Raw genomic sequence first — 17,299 nt, 5'->3', positions numbered from 1 at the left:
AAATATAAACAAAATAACTAATCAATTGCAAATATTTATTTATTCGGAATAAAGCATTTTCTTTGGAAACACAATGATGAACGAATTCAAAGCCAGTTTAGCTGCCTCAAATTGCCGCTGACAATCATTTGTCCATTGCCACCGCACATTTTTCTTCAATAAATTGTAAAGATCCGACAAGATAACTGACAGATTAGGCACACATCTTCTGTAAAAATTAATACCTCCAAGGAAAGCCTTTAATTGTTTGGTGTTGCAAGGCTTTGGACATTGTATCAATGCATGCAGCTTCTTTTCAGAAGGATGTATTCCTTCTTTACTTAAAGTATATCCTAAATAATCTATTTTGTTTTTGAAGAATGAACACTTGCTCCAATTAACCTTAACATTGTACTCATTCAAACGGTTTAAAACTTCAAGTGTTCTGGATACTGCTTGTTCTAAACCCTTGCTAACAATAAGTAAGTCATCTTGGTATGGAATGACAAAATCTAATCCTTGAAGTATGCCTTCAATCGTTCTTTGAAAGATTTGTGATGCGATCCGTACACCAAATGGCAATCTAGTATGTTGTACCAATCCCCATGGGGTATTCATTACTAATAACTGTTTAGCTTGATCATCAAGTTTTATTTGAAGGTAAGCACTTCTGAGATCCAAGGTAACAAATACATCACATCCATTAACTTTTGGAAACACTTCGTCTATCCTGGGCAATGGATAAGTTACGTTTTCAACATATTTATTCACAGTGTTCTTGAAATCGCAGCAAAGCCTCAAATTACCATCATTCTTACACACAACGACCATAGGACTCGCCCAATCACTTGAGTCAATCTTTTCTAGAATGTATTGCTCAATCAATTTGTCTAATTCAGACTTAACTTTCTCACGTAAACCATACGGAACATTATAAAATTTCTTAAAAATTGGTGTAATACCTTGTTTCATTGGAATCGTGGCGGTAAAATGTTTAATTGGCTGCGACAAATCATTATCGAATAACTCTTTATATTCGTGCCTAATAAATTTTATTAATCCTTGCACATCACAAGATGCAATCAGATTTTCACACTTAACCATCTGTGATTTAATCAAGGCTTGCCCATGCACAATTTTCAACTTGTCAGCTGTTAACACAGACGAAGCATTAGACGTATCCTTCGACTTAACCAAAGTTCGCCCTTGAACAAATTTCAACTTGTCAGATGTTAACATAGACGAAACACGAGTCTTGTCTTCAAGAACTATTGAAGGCATACTACAGGGATTAAATTTTGTCATTCCATACCAAGATGACTTACTTATTGTTAGCAAGGGTTTAGAACAAGCAGTATCCAGAACACTTGAAGTTTTAAACCGTTTGAATGAGTACAATGTTAAGGTTAATTGGAGCAAGTGTTCATTCTTCAAAAACAAAATAGATTATTTAGGATATACTTTAAGTAAAGAAGGAATACATCCTTCTGAAAAGAAGCTGCATGCATTGATACAATGTCCAAAGCCTTGCAACACCAAACAATTAAAGGCTTTCCTTGGAGGTATTAATTTTTACAGAAGATGTGTGCCTAATCTGTCAGTTATCTTGTCGGATCTTTACAATTTATTGAAGAAAAATGTGCGGTGGCAATGGACAAATGATTGTCAGCGGCAATTTGAGGCAGCTAAACTGGCTTTGCAAAATACCAAGGTCCTTGTTCCATACGACCAGAATAAAGAAGTTATTATACAGTGTGATGCATCTCAAAATGGATTAGGTTCGCAATTATGCCATAAAGTACAAGGGGAATTGCGTACGATTGAATGTATTTCGTGTACGTTAAATAAGCACGAGGTTAAGTATCCTATGCATGAAAAGGAAGCTTTATGTATCGTATATGCAGTGAGGAAATTCCAAAAATACGTACAAGGTAGATCGTTTGAAATATGGACAGATTCAATGCCAGCTAAGCAATTGTTAGCTATGGAAAAACCAATTCCTATTATGGCGTCGCCACGCATTCAAAGGTGGTGCTTATTTTTGGCTTCTTTCACATACAAACTAATATGTACTAAAAAGGTTGAACTTGCAGACATGTTATCAAGGTTGCCACTTCCTGACGTACATGATGATGATCCTAGGCAAGAAGAATTTGTGTACCAGGTTACGCTTACGCCGAATGCAAAGCAGGCGATTTTGACGTATTTGAAACGAGATGAAATTCTTAAGTTAACGAAATCTTATTGCAAGAATGGATGGCCACAAGATGTGAAAGGGTTCAAAGGAGATGAATTGAAGGAACTGTTGGCGTACAAGAGAAGACAGGCAGAATTGAGCATTACGGATGAGTTACTGTATTGGGGTCGGAGACTGGTTGTTCCCAAAGGAGTGCGAAATTACATTATTCAGAGAGCCCATGAAGATCATTGTGGTATTGTAAAAATGAAAGTAATGCTCAGAGAGAGATATTGGTGGCCAGGAATAGATAAGGCTATTGAAGAATATGTAAATAAATGTGAAGTTTGTGCGGCAGTCAAGCCAAATACTAGTTCTAAGAACTATAGTGCATGGACTGAATGCAGACATCCGTGGGAAAGGATGCATATGGATTTTTTTGTGTATAGAAGTATTACTTATATTATAATAGTAGATGCCTACAGCAAATGGGTAGATTGTGATAGAGTTTCGTCTACTTCATTTAAAGAAGTAAAGCGTTATCTAATTAAACATTTTGCTATTTTTGGGCTACCAAAGTGTATTGTGGTAGATAATGGTCCCCCATTCTCATCTTCAGAATTTAAAACATTCTGTGATGAACGTCACGTCAATTTGTACCATTCTCCTGCGTACCATCCTGAAAGCAATGGTCAGGTCGAGCGCTACGTGCAGACAGTGAAAACAAAGCTAGACTGTGCTGTACGGGAGCAATTGAATAAGAATACGCATGTCAACGTTGAAGAATTGTTGCAGAGAGTATTGGTAGCTTTGAGAAGCGAATATAACGCATCAGGTGACAAAACGCCACAGCAAGTGATATTTTCCTATATTCTCAGGAATAAATTTGATGCCCAAATGGAACAAATAATAGGTCAAAACTGCGAAAGGGATAAAGCAGAAGCAGATGAAAAGGTGAACCAATGAGGCGATTTTGTATGGGTTATGTTACCATTTAAAGACAAGAGGAATGCTATGAGGTATGTCAAGGGAAAAATTATAGCACGGAAAAGCAAAGTTACATGGCTGGTGAATGTTGAAGGTAGAAACCGGATCGTGCATGAAGATCAGTTAAAATGGATGCAAGACAAGAAAAATAGATATCATTTTGGAAGTCAGAAGAAGGAGGAGGATAATGATGAACGAATTCATGGACCAGATACAGGTCAAGACGGCGGATCGGTTTTCTGCGATGAAGACTTATTCATTACGGGAAAAAGTGGAAGTAAATGGAGAAAGTAAATTTATGCAAGAAAGATCGATTGAGTATAGTTTGTCCCACTGTAATGAAAGTTTAGTTTCGTCGCAACCATATCTTAAATCTGACCATTCTTCATTGCCTATGAAAATAGCTCATTGTGATAATGCTACTAGTAAGTTTGCTTCTTCGTCCGAATATGTAATTGCTCTCAATATTAATGATTCTATGTTGAACTTTGAAATAGATACAGGTTCACAAGTTTCGATTGCAAGTAAAACATTTTGTGACAGTCAACTGCATGGCTTGCAATATCTGGAAGCTGACTGTGTTTTACGATGTGCTAGCAATATGACTTTGCCGTTAGTAGGAAAGGTTGCTGTAAGAGTTCGTTATGAACATGTAGATAAAATACTAGACTTATATGTAGTCGCATGTGATTTAAAATATCCACTCATGGGAAGACAATGGATTAAGCATTTATTGCCTGATTGTCACATTAATTTATCTCAACTGAGGCCATCGTTGGAAGTGTATGAAGACAAGACTCGTGTTTAGTTTCTTTCCATTGCTTTATTTGATTCACTAATTAGCGGAATCAGATCTAACACTATTCGTAAGAAACTCATTAGTGACAATGTAATGGAATTTCACAAAGCTTTTGAGGTAGCTAAGCAGATGGAAAAATTAGAAGCAGATATGAAGGAGTATTACGTCCAGTCCAATGTAAATTTTGTGAACACTAACCGCGCAAAGGTAAATAAGTGCAAGGGTGATACGCGTTTGAACTCCGGTGCCAATTCAAATCCAAAACAGGATAGCTGGAAATTCCAAAATACTGTGTCAAGTGGATCCAATCTTAGGTTCAGACAAAATCAATCGGATAATGAGGGAAGTAAAAATGAACGGGAAAGAAAGCAACAATATTTCAGGCATTGCAGATACTGTAAGAAATTCGGTCACGATGTTTCCCAGTGTTTCAAGTTACAGCGCAATAAAGAAACTAATAGTACTAAACCTTATAGCAAGTACAAGGCTAACGCTGTACAGGCTGTTGAACCTGTTTCTTCGGATGATATGGACAGTGGAGTGTTAGATATAAATGAATTAAGGGTTGGAATGATTACTATGGAAGTAAATGGAGAAAGTAAATTTATGCAAGAAAGATCGATTGAGTATAGTTTGTCCCACTGTAATGAAAGTTTAGTTTCGTCGCAACCATATCTTAAATCTGACCATTCTTCATTGCCTATGAAAATAGCTCATTGTGATAATGCTACTAGTAAGTTTGCTTCTTCGTCCGAATATGTAATTTCAACTTGTCAGATGTTAACATAGACGAAACACGAGTCTTGTCTTCATACACTTCCAACGATGGCCTAAGTTGAGATAGATTAATGTGACAATCAGGCAATAAATGCTTAATCCATTGTCTTCCCATGAGTGGATATTTTAAATCCAACGATGGCCTAAGTTGAGATAGATTAATGTGACAATCAGGCAATTAATGCTTAATCCATTGTCTTCCCATGAGTGGATATTTTAAATCACATGCGACTACATATAAGTCTAGTGTTTTATCTACATGTTCATAACGAACTCTTACAGCAACCTTTCCTACTAACGGCAAGGTCATATTGCTAGCACATCGTAAAACACAGTCAGCTTCCAGATATTGCAAACCATGCAGTTGACTGTCACAAAATGTTTTACTTGCAATCGAAACTTGTGAACCTGTATCTATTTCAAAGTTCAACATAGAATCATTAATATTGAGAGCAATTACATATTCGGACGAAGAAACAAACTTACTAGTAGCTTTATCACAATGAGCTATTTTCACAGGCAATGAAGAATGGTCAGATTTAAGATATGGTTGCGACGAAACTGAACTTTCATTATAGTGGGACAAACTATACTCAATCGATCTTTCTTGCATAAATTTACTTTCTCCATTTACTTCCATAGTAATCATTCCAACCCTTAATTCATTTATATCTATCTACGTGTGCGAATCAATTAACCTCTACGTGTGAATACACGACAGAGATTTATACATGGCGACGAGAATTTAATTAAAAATCGAGGATAAGTATATTCACTTCTAAGCTTTGCGTTATAGTATAAATGTATAATGGCTTTGGTAGCTGGTTTTGATAAATATGATCCCCAAGATGGATCGATAGTAGCGTATTTGGAGCGCTTTGATAATTATTGTCAAACACAAGCTATTCCAGAGGACAAGAAAGTTCCTAGGTTAATATCTGTCATTGGAAACAAGCCATATGAAGTTCTGCGTGAATTATTTGCACCTACACTGCCTCATAATAAATCCTATCTGGAAATTGCACAAAGATTAAAATCTTATTATAGTCCATCAAGCAACTATATTGTGCAAAGGTTAAAGCTTAGAAAATGTGTACAAGAAGAAGACGAACAAATAGAAGATTTTGTAAGAAGATTAAGGAAGATCGGAGAGCAGTGTGGTTATGGTGAGTTTCTTTCCATTGCTTTATTTGATTCACTAATTAGCGGAATCAGATTTAACACTATTCGTAAGAAACTCATTAGTGACAATGTAATGGAATTTCACAAAGCTTCTATTACATGAATAAAGATCTGTAAGATTCCCCCTCGAAAACTCCTAATTCGTCACACGTTGTCCGTAACGAATTTGCCGAGACTTTAGCCTCGTGTCCCAGCTATCTTAACTTGCAAAATCCCTGTATCTTTCTATTGAAATTTCCTCAGACTACCTTACATCTGGAAACTATGTGCTAACCCAAGAGCTCTCTTCCATTCATCCTTGCGCAATACGATCCGGAGGTAGTCACTGCCATTGTTTACTACGGCCCTGTTCCAACCATACTGGCGACAATCGTCATAAAATTTCTCGCCCAAAACGACCCTTCTTTCATTTGCGACCCTCTTCTCAAAATCCACAGCAGCCTCGAGTGCTGGTTGCAAACTCCGAAGATTTCGCACAAAAAACCTAGGTAAAGGTAAAGTTCCAAGTGCATATAACACAATGCCATGAAGGCACATTTACGGGATGTGGGGGAAAGGTCATTTTGGAGGCGAAGTGATCAGCATCACACTCCGGCTTCTTTTGCACTCCAGGATTGCCCCAATGCACCCATTGATATGTGGCTGTTGAGCCCCGGAGCTGCTTTATGCGGGGACAATAATTCCGACCTTCATTCACCCACTCCGGGAATCGAACCCGGGTCTCCCGCCTGGCAGTCAGACGCCCTAACGACTACACCAACGCGGCTCTAAAAAGCTAGTGCAATTAGATACTCTGCTTTGACGTAACGAACATAAAATTGCCTGAAGTCATAGGAGTAATAAGCGATATGCGACAGCAACAAGTGTCGCTGTAAATGAACGGCAGCGACTAAACCGGCAAGCGGCGCGTGTTGCTTTGTCGCTTGCGTGTCGTTCGGACTGGGCGGTTTTTTAATAGCGTGCATTGTGTCGCCTCTGTCTGTTGGTAGTGAATTCACAGTGAAAGCTTGCTTATTGACTAAGGGAGATTTCACATCGAAGCGACACGCGACCCGTAACACGTGTCGCTTCAGGATTTCACCAATCGAACGCAGGTTTGTGCGGCCTGCCATGCTCCTACGTTTTGAAACGTTGCAGTTGATTGACTTGTTCCAAAACAACAGGTGTTGCGTGTCGCTTGTCGCTCCAGTCTGAAATCACCCTAAAGGAGCGTGTCATTTGTTGCTTTGGTACGAAATCCGTGTGTCGCTTGTCGCCTGTCGCCTGTCGCTTCAACCTGAAAGCTATCTTGTGGAAATTTCACACCGAAACGACAAGCGACACAATCCCCTTCAGTCTGAAGGAAAGCATTCACCCCGCATCCGTGAACAACGGACCGAAGCGACAAGAAACACTTGCAGCTTTTCGTGTGTCTTCTGTTCGAAAGGTTGCATTGACTACTGAAAGTTCGCTTCCAAGCGACATGAGTCGCTTGTCGCCTGTAACTTTGTTGTGAAGAAATCTTCCTCACAGGAAACTCTTCGAACCGAAGCTGCACGTCTCGCTTGTCGCTTGCTTGTTGTTCTGCTTAGGCCGTTTTCTGGATACCGTGTATAGTCGCGGGGATTCTTATCCGCGCATGCGCGATGCATGCTTGCTTATAAACTGAAGTGTTCCTGTCGTTCGTTGCTTCAGTGTGATACTTCTGTGTCGCTTGTCACATTGAACAAGTCACGGGAGAGAAGCGACAAGCAACATGTTTCTCTTGGATACGAACCCTCAGTAAACGCAACCTTCCGAACCGAAGCACCACGTGTCTCTTGTCGCTTGTGTGTCGCCCAAATTGGGTCGTTTTCTTAATATCGAGCGTAGAATCGCTTCGATCTGTTCGTACTGCCCGTGCGGTGAATACTTTTATCATAGACGGAACGGAAGGGGATCCTGTCGCTTGTCACTTCTGTGTAAATCCCCGTGTGGCTTGTCGCCTGTCGCGTGTTCTTTCCGTCTGAAAGCTCCCTGCGTGTACGATGGATAAAGAGTGAATGGGAGCTAGAAAACAAGGCAGATTCTATATATACTGCTGGACAATGAAAACCGGACACTTTAATATTTGACATCTGAATTGCAATAACAGCTAGCAGGTATATTACAGAATGTTCGGCAGATCATGTAGTACCATATGCACCATTCATAGGCTCGGACTTTGTTTATGCATTCGTACTTAATTCAGTTTCTGCAACATTTAGTTAGCCCTAGAATCAGAGCTTTTATCGACCCATTGCGTTATCACAAAAAATGCAAGTGTCCGGTTTTTTTTGTCCAGCAGTATATTATCTAGCTATTGATAATCAACAAACTTTATTTGATATACTCATGTTCTTATGATTAAGGAATCATATTTATTCTCACTATAACTACAGTGAGCAAAGTGATTACAGGTCGTTTAACCCATTTTCGAGAATAATATTTTGTGATGTCTCCCAGTTATAACTTTTGTTGGCATAATATCCTGCATTACTTTTACGAGACAAGACGAGACAAAATGAGACGGGACGAGACGAGACGAGACAGAACCCTTCGAGACGAGACACGAGACGGGACAAACGAATATTTTCGAGACGAGACACGAGACGGGACAGCATTTCCACGAGACGAGACGAGACAGACCAAAGTCTCGTCTCGTCTCGTCTCATGGGCAACACTACTTGCTGGTTCCAAGGCAATAACACTAACTGTTTAACTGATGACAAGGCGAGATTATTCTATAGGTCAAACATCTCCGTAGTTTCTCCTGAGGAAATGAATTTGCAAGCTTATCTCTTTCTCTCTGTAATCACTGTTAAATACAAATAACGTAAAGCGACTTCTATTTCACAAAAATCAACTAATGCTATCATCTTATGGTCAACGGGTCCTGGGTACGTGTCCTGGTGGATGTATAGACGGATAGTATAATGATACCATTAAAGTCCATGGGGTTATTGCAACCCAGAAGTGTCCGTGATTGTACACTCACGGGCCATAAAAATGGGACACCTGAATCCTAAAATACTCGCTATTGGCGTTATGTGTGTTGCCTAACTTTACGGCGATAAGTGAACTTTAATAGCACATTTACAATGGCAATTCTATGACTTTATATTGTACACTCGCCTCAATTAGTACTACAGCAGATTGTTTTTTTATACAGCATATTTGCAGAAGATACAATTCAATCTACAAATGTATCAATGTACGCTGCATAAAACACAACTTATTACTAACTTCGTTGACCCTGTACAGTGGTTTCAAGTCCACATTCAACGCCCAGTCCCTATTAGTTTCTGTGACCACAAACCGGACGTAAAATGAACCATTGTGAGTAGTTGTCTTGATGTAAATGTAATATGTATGTTTGAGGCTGTTTATAACATCTAGAAAAATCTGCACATTATATTTACATTGTTACTTCGTATATGCTTACTTCATATTCTGTGCCACTCCCAGGAAAAAATTCTAGATCCGCCTATGCATATATGCATCACTGGCGTATTATGAAAATTTTACCTGCTTTATCGCAACATTTTTATGTATTATATATAATATAAATAAAACACCAATGCAGGCATGCTATTAAAACAAAAACAGAAGTCCCACAACTTCAAATTTTCCTGCAATTTTTGAGCAAATCTCTTAAAATTACTTCCAACGGGAAGAGGATAAGTCTAAAAATATAAGAGGGAACTAATAATATTGGCAGTAATTATTTAAAACTTACAGCCAACAGATTCAACCGATTTAAACCCATCCGTATAAAATAGATTAAAATTGGGTTGCTGGGATCGAAGGTCTAAAAACCGTTGCTAACCCTTTTTTTTCCTTTCCTTTTGGAGGTCACATAGAGACAGGTAAACCAAAAATGTGGAGAAAGGAGCTTGTCGTACAAGGATGTAGACGGTGCGTGGGTCACCTGTCACCTGCCATAAACATGGGAGGCCTAGTTCCTGAAATACTCACTTGCCTGCATGGCGTTATATGTGTTATATGTGAGTGATATGTGATAAGTAAGGACATGAAGTTTTCGTTTTATTTTTCCCTAAATCTCGATGTTATATTTTATTGCAATTCGGTGTTATGTTTCGCGGTTTAGGTTTTATTAATCTAAAATCTGTGTTACTTTAATTTTATTTTTTTTACTGTCCTTCTAAGCTTAAGATTTTCACATTGCTTTATTTTTGGAAAAGTGAAACAAAGTTTAGTTTAATGACCAAAGTATATATAAATTTAAGTCTTATCTTCGTGCCAAATAACCATTCCAGTTTGCAATTAGAAAACTATTTCATGTCATCGGCCACTAAATATACAATAAACGCACTAAATTTGCTAAACGAAATAAATGAAGAGTGACAATCTATTTTGAACCGAATTTTAAACATTTCGAACACTTTATTCTGCGTTCCCCAACTTTCCGGCGTTATCGTTAAAACGAGAACCTCACGTCCATGGTAATAAATGGATTGTAACAGCAAATTTTCTATGGAAAGTTCTGCAACCGCAGGATCTCGATATCCCATTTCTGACTGTACATTGACAGTCCTCTGCCGTCAGGGAGGGTGTGGTAGGACGGATGGGAAGGCATCGAGCGTTGATGGAGAAAAGTCGTTGTCTTCGGAGGAACAAAGACGGTTCCAATGCCTCCACATACAAACTGACGACTGGACTGGCACGACGCACCGGGACACAAACGAATACCAACATGATGAACAGTGTCGAGGATGCGAAGACGAGAAGGACGGGGGAACGAATAAACAACACGTCCATAATAGAGTTTAGACCTGATAAATTAACGGTACACATTGAGACGAAGCCAATTTTTTAAAAGTTTTTACCTCTCTGAATCTTCCATGATTTCATCTGGTGAACACTGAACGCTTTTCTTAAGTGTTGAAGACAAGAAAGTAACGATTCTTTTGCAAATGGCGGGTGTTCTTTCCACCATGCACGATGGCCATGGAATCAACACGTACAATAGTTCCAGCAGAGACAAAAAGCATAAGCCAGTTCCAAGGCGAAGTACAAGAGCGTAAAAAACTGAAAAGAGTGAAGATTAAATGAAGTAATAAATCATTCCATAATTATATGACACAGTAAGATTTGCTTCTTTTCTGACAATCAAAATGAAAGTACTAACTAATCAATTACAACTAAATAACTATTGTGATTTTATAAAATACATACTGGACATTGGTGGTTTTGATGAGCCAATCATGTCAGAATCTAAGATACAGTAAAAAACAAGAAACATGAAATCTTATGGAAGGTGTTGACCATGTGCTTCTTCACAACTTGTAAAATAATAGGAAATAACTTGACAAGGCACACTTTATGTGTCGAAAAAATAATAAAATACTCTTTCTTGAATAGACTAAATCGTCTTACTTTGGTAAAAAAAAAAACAACATAAACTTGAAAAAGAATCCGGTAAAACTTGGAAAAAGTACTTTTTTGTTAACCACCAGAATACCCCAAAATACCCAATGAAGGATTTTCACCCACTGTAAAAAAAAAAGAAAAATGAAAAAAAAACGCCATGTTGGATTTTGTGTATCAATTTAGTCTTCTGGCTGATATTCTGAAACCGATCAGGGTAGAAATTTTATTTCTTTTAAATAAAAGTTTTCTTATCACATTATACAGTACGTTCGCTTTGGCTCTGGGCCGAAATAACGCCTGACATGGCGCAGATGCCGGCATTTTCGTCCCGTAACGTCTCGGTTATTTACGCACATTTCTTAAACATGTAGACAATTATATTCATATTGCATAACGAGTACTAACCTGTTATAAGAGTTACTCAAAGTTGTTCACGTGCTGTCTCGGCCCAGAAGCAAAACGAACGCACTGTATGTACTATAAAATATTATCTCCAAAATTTTCAGGAAATGTGCCCAATTTTCCACAATTTCAGAATTAACTGAAAATATAATTTAGTTGTAGTAAAATAATTTTAATTCTAGAATTTGCAATTTCAAAGTTTTGATATAGTTTTGATAGTTGGACTGTTTCTTCACCAAAAAATAACACAATTAAAGTTACTCATTTGAGTAAGTAAATTAGCTATTGTTGCCGCTACTATAAAAAGTAAGTTATTTTTACATTCTAGATAATACGTATATAATTCTCACAACATGTTTGATGTATGAGTTGCAAGTTTATATACAAAAATATATCACTTCGCTTTGTGTATTTGTGCTATTGTAAAAATGCTCGAAAATAGTCTGTATTTTGGTTTTCATGGTGACGAATTTTCTTAACTATTATTAATTTTATTTTCAGAAGTATAAAAGTTTGCTTTATATTACATAGCCCATTGTTTATTTATGTTTTAAAATCTTGCTTTAGCTAATTATAATTTCATTGAGATTAATGAAATCTTAGTCTAAGCAAAGTACTATACTAAAAGGTTATCGAATCAAGAAAGAGTTAGTATGTGTTATTCCTTCAACTGTACCTGCAGCATCGAAACATGAAGCGGCCGTGGTTAGAACGTATTTGGTGGTAAGATGGCGTTCCATATGCAAAGTGAATACGTGATAGTTGGTAAACTGTCTCCTGCAAAAAAAAAAGAAGCAAATAATGTAGAAATTTCAGCAAATTGTCAGGCTCGATCAAAACTATATTGTTGTTATTATAATATTTACTTCAATAGATCAAGTATGAATATATAAATATGATCCATAGTATATTGCTCAATTAATTATAGGAACTAGGCTTCTTGCTTGTTTATCAAAAACATGTCCGCATGCTTTATTTATGGTGTATGATTTGTTTACCTTACTTCGCTTTTCTGCCATTCTTGGCTTGGTCTCTAAGCATTGCTCTACCACCTGGGCAACAGAGACAGGTTTTGCCTGATTTTTCGCTTATTGTGTAGAATCGTCTCGCTTTTTCGATGAAATTTCTACAAAGTACATGTGTATGCCAAATCAAAAAGCAAAAAATGGTACAAAACAAACATTTCAATCAATATATTCCACGAATTCAATAAAATCATCGTTTAATACTCCTTAATTAAACGTTAAAATATTTTAAAATAATATCCTTTGGATTGTATTCAATAGGCTATATTGCTTGACGAGGTTCAGCTTTTGAAGATCTTAAGTTAATTTTTAACTAATGACCTTCAAAGTCATAATTAAAAGGTATTCTTTTCAAAAATACTAACTAATAATAAGGATAAAATTACGAATAAAATTAAAAACAAGACAATACAATCTAACTAATTAAAAGACAATAAAAACCAATAAGAACAATTAGAGGAGGCAATTAATTAAATTGAACAAAGTAACCCTTAAAAAAAAGTAACCCTAGAGCGCTACAGCCCAAAATTGGGCCCTGGCTTACCCGCCGACTGCTGGCCTCCCTCCCACGCGGGCTACCAGGGGGGGGGGGGCGTGGAGATCTGCAGCCAGGCTAGGGAGACGAGTGGTCGGCCGTCAACCTCCAGCCGTTGTAGGACTTCGCGACCGGGTTACGCTCACTCACTCGGAGCTCCACAATTTCCTCACGATGGTGGGTTGCCGAAAATTCCCGGAGACTGAACCAGGGATCCAACCCATGCAGTCCCGCAGCCGCCGTCCAAAGCAAGGTGCCTTTGACTGCACGGCCACGGAGGAGGACGAAATTGAACAAAGTTAAGAAGTAAATTTCTGGCAACTCACAGGTAACTTTGGTTAAAAAATATATTTATTTTTATCTAACTTGTGATAGTTGATCAGTTATTGACTGGGCATGTTGTGAAAGCGTTTGAACGTGATATTTACATCTTACACATTTTGAAATAAGGAAACAAAGAAAAACTCGTTAAAAATAATATAGATCATATTTAAAGCTTCCTACTTTGCATTTGCAATGAAGAAGAAAGTTATGCATATTTGGGAATATTTCAGTTATGTCTTAGTGTCTCCTCCCCTTACTTCTGTCAAGCGAAAATATAGCATATTCTGACTTTGTATTTTTTTTTAATATAAACATTTGAATGGAGCCCCCTGTGCATGGCGCCCTGGGCTTCGCCCCCCCACTCCCCGGCGTACACCTCGCTACGGACCTGAAGAAGGAAAAAAGTAAAAGGAAAATAATTAAACAAGCGAGACACAAAAGGAAGAAAAATAAAGAAGCCAGGTACAGAGAGAGGAAAGGAAAAATGGAGAAGAGAAATAATAATAATAATAATAATAATAATAATAATAATAATAAGCGAGATACAAGAGAGAAAAGATTAAAGAGAGAAAGAGGGAGAGAGAGCGACACACATACGCAAATGCTTGGACACACACACACACACACACACAAACAGAGGGAGAGAGAAATAAAGAACAAGACAGAGATATACAGAGAAATAGATATACTACGCAAAATAAAACAAGCCAGAGAGGGGAGATATGAATCAAGATATACATAGTTAGGCAGAGTAAGAGAAATAATAAGCAAAGTATGAGAAATAATACACAAGAAAAGAAAGGGAGAAAGAAATGAAGAAAGAAAACAGACGGAGAAAGAGAAATACTAAGAAAATTAAAAATGGAGGCAGAAGAGGACAGTGTGAGAGAGAGAGAGAGAGAGAACTAAACGCAGTTTTATTCGCTTGGGGAACCTGGATCCTTTGTTGCCACATTGCCATAGACGTGAATGGGTGGTGGATATATCTGTGCTTCCTAGGTGTGTGAGGGACAGAATATTTTGGGTCGGGACGGGAAATTTTTTAAATCCCGACATTCGGGACGGAAAAAAATCTCAATTTTCCGACAAAATCGGGAAATTTTCGGGACGGGAAATGTTTAAAATTTACCGAACCTCTTGAAATCTCGAATTCTACATGTCATTTTCACCTTACGTGATTGTTTTTGCATTTCTGGAATAAAAATTAACAATTTCCGATAAGTTCCAGACACTTGCAATGCAGAAAACGTCGAGAATTAACGACTTTTTAAAATGACCATTCGGTATTTCCCGACTGCTCGGGATCCCGAAAAGTCGGGATCCCGCACACCCCTAGTGCTTTCACTTCCAAATGACTGCTCGCAGCACTGCCTGTCGCCACGTGTGCTCGCTTACGCCGAAATCAGTGGCAACAACGACCTGCAGACGAAAGACAAGTTTTTGGCGGGAGTCGTGCCAGGTTGAAACTTCTGGCCTTTTAGGAGGGATCAAGTGAACCCCCTTCATTTCCGACTGCCCATACGCATGTTGCAGCAAGTCCTCTTCCATTCAGGGAATATTTACTAGTGCCTTCACCTAACTCCCGAAAAAAAACTTTCTTCAAGAGATTTGATCATGTGTACGTACACCACCTCCGTGGTCAGCCAAATGCACTGCAAAGTGAGAGATTCCAAGTTCGATCCCTGGGTAAACCATAAGTGTATCATTGTGTTTCCTCCATCCTTCCTTTCATTCTCATCGTCGCAATCATTGCAATAGGTAGAAAAATGACGTAGGTGTCTCCTAAACATTGCACGTACGTACCATTACGGCTCATGTAAGAGTAGTTTATGCAGGGAGAGATTCCCACCTCGAGAACCAAACCCTAGTCTACTGCGTGGCAGTCAGGCGCCCAAACAACTGAACCCTCGCGGCTCTAAAATAAGATAAATATATAATATCGATTACAGTGAGAACACTGATTCTTGGAAAATTGTGTTCTTCAATGAAGAATTCAATATCGGGGAAATTTTCGAATAATTAAAATTTAAAATTTATGATTTAATGTTCTGCTCTAATTAATTGCGCATCTTTTTATTGTTTCCTACTAATAAGTTCTCCATTTGAGTGTTATATCTTAGTATTTTTCATTATAATTAATTTCATTTAATTATCATTAAAAGTATGAGGTGTTAAGCCCGAATAACACGGAGCTGATTAATTCTACTGGAATGCCCTTGTTGGCGTTGGAATGGCTACTATGCTAGAAACGGTGGCTACCAGACTGATTTGGGCGACTAGACCATGTTCTAATTGCAACTTGCTTCTCTGCTCGATGCTGTAGTAACAACCAATCAGAGAAAACTTCCGGTCATGTGAAGATAATCTGAGAGTTTGGTAAGGAAAAAAAGGTTTCTGCCTGTAGTTTTTGAGTGTTGGTTGAAGGATTCTTTTTGTTAATTGCACAGAAAAGTAGCAGAAATGAGGTCCATTCGACAGATGTGATTAGCCGATAATTAAAATCTTTATTATTACCAGCGTATTAAATATTCGACATAATTAGTTGAACAAGAATATTTTCTTTTGCGATTGAATACAGCAAATCTCATGTATGAGTTCATTTAAAAGCATGCTGAGTATATCTCCATTACTATTTCTTCTTTCGAGACAATTCCTAGCCATTACTTTTCTTTAATTTTGACAATTGTAAGGAAAATAGCAGCAGTAACTATTCTCCTCAAACGTTCTTCTTCAAGTCGATCGTCCATTTATTTTATCTTGTCTGCTCTGCGCAATGCCTTGTGGGAACAAATGTCTACATACAATGCGGTAACGAGTATTGTGTGAGTTTAACGTTAGCAGGTCGAAAAGCCCTCCACCACTACTCGAAGTTCTAGCAGGAAATCAAGTCATTCAAGCTTTAGCCTAAAATTAGAACAAAATAACAGAGAATCAAATCTTACCTAATGTCATTTTCCTTGCGAAAAACATAGTTGATGAAAGCACACGGAGATGGACAAGAAGCAAAGACGTCATCTGAAGGAAGAAATGTATATTTGAAAGTACTACCACAATTACATTGCCCAAGAATATCAGTTGTCTTTTTTCCAACTCAAATATTCTAAGCAAAGGGACTCGATACTAAATTTAAACGAACAAGCCAGAATCCACCACACACATTTTCTACATTTTCTAGTCTTTTTAATTTCAGAAAAAAAAAACATGGTGGATACAAGTTATTTGAACTGGAATTTTACACATTTTTAAATGTAAGTTTTCATTCTCCACTTTGATTTTATTGTGTAACAAAAGTAAACAAAAATATTATTTTAAAGTGAAGGAAAATAATTGTGTGAAATAAAAAGAATAGTCTTAGTAGAATTTACTTACTTTTTTAACTGCCATAAAAAAATATAATTCAAACAATGTAATATACAGCAAGTTCACTGTGTGAGAGATATTAAAGTTTGTTATGTATTAGGTAATTTGTATTATCATGTTTATTATTTCTCCTCTTATGGATTGAATATTAAAATAGTAGTAATTTAAAATAAAAAATAATAAAGTTTCGTAGTTTTTAGTAAATAATTATTGAATGGTTAAAGTTTCCCTATTTGTAAAGCAGGTTAAAGTATGAGTGAAATTCGTAGCCAAATGCCTATTCTAAGATAGTGCAAAGTAATTTGTTAATTGTAACTAGGTTACAGTTACTCATTTGAGAAAGCAATTCAGCTATAGTAACA

Source organism: Lepisma saccharinum, chromosome 14 (assembly GCF_977018435.1).
Source record: "Lepisma saccharinum chromosome 14, izLepSacc3.1, whole genome shotgun sequence".
NCBI lineage: Eukaryota > Metazoa > Arthropoda > Insecta > Zygentoma > Lepismatidae > Lepisma > Lepisma saccharinum.
The sequence above is the reverse complement of the archived record's forward strand: the minus strand, read 5'-3'. Positions refer to the sequence as shown.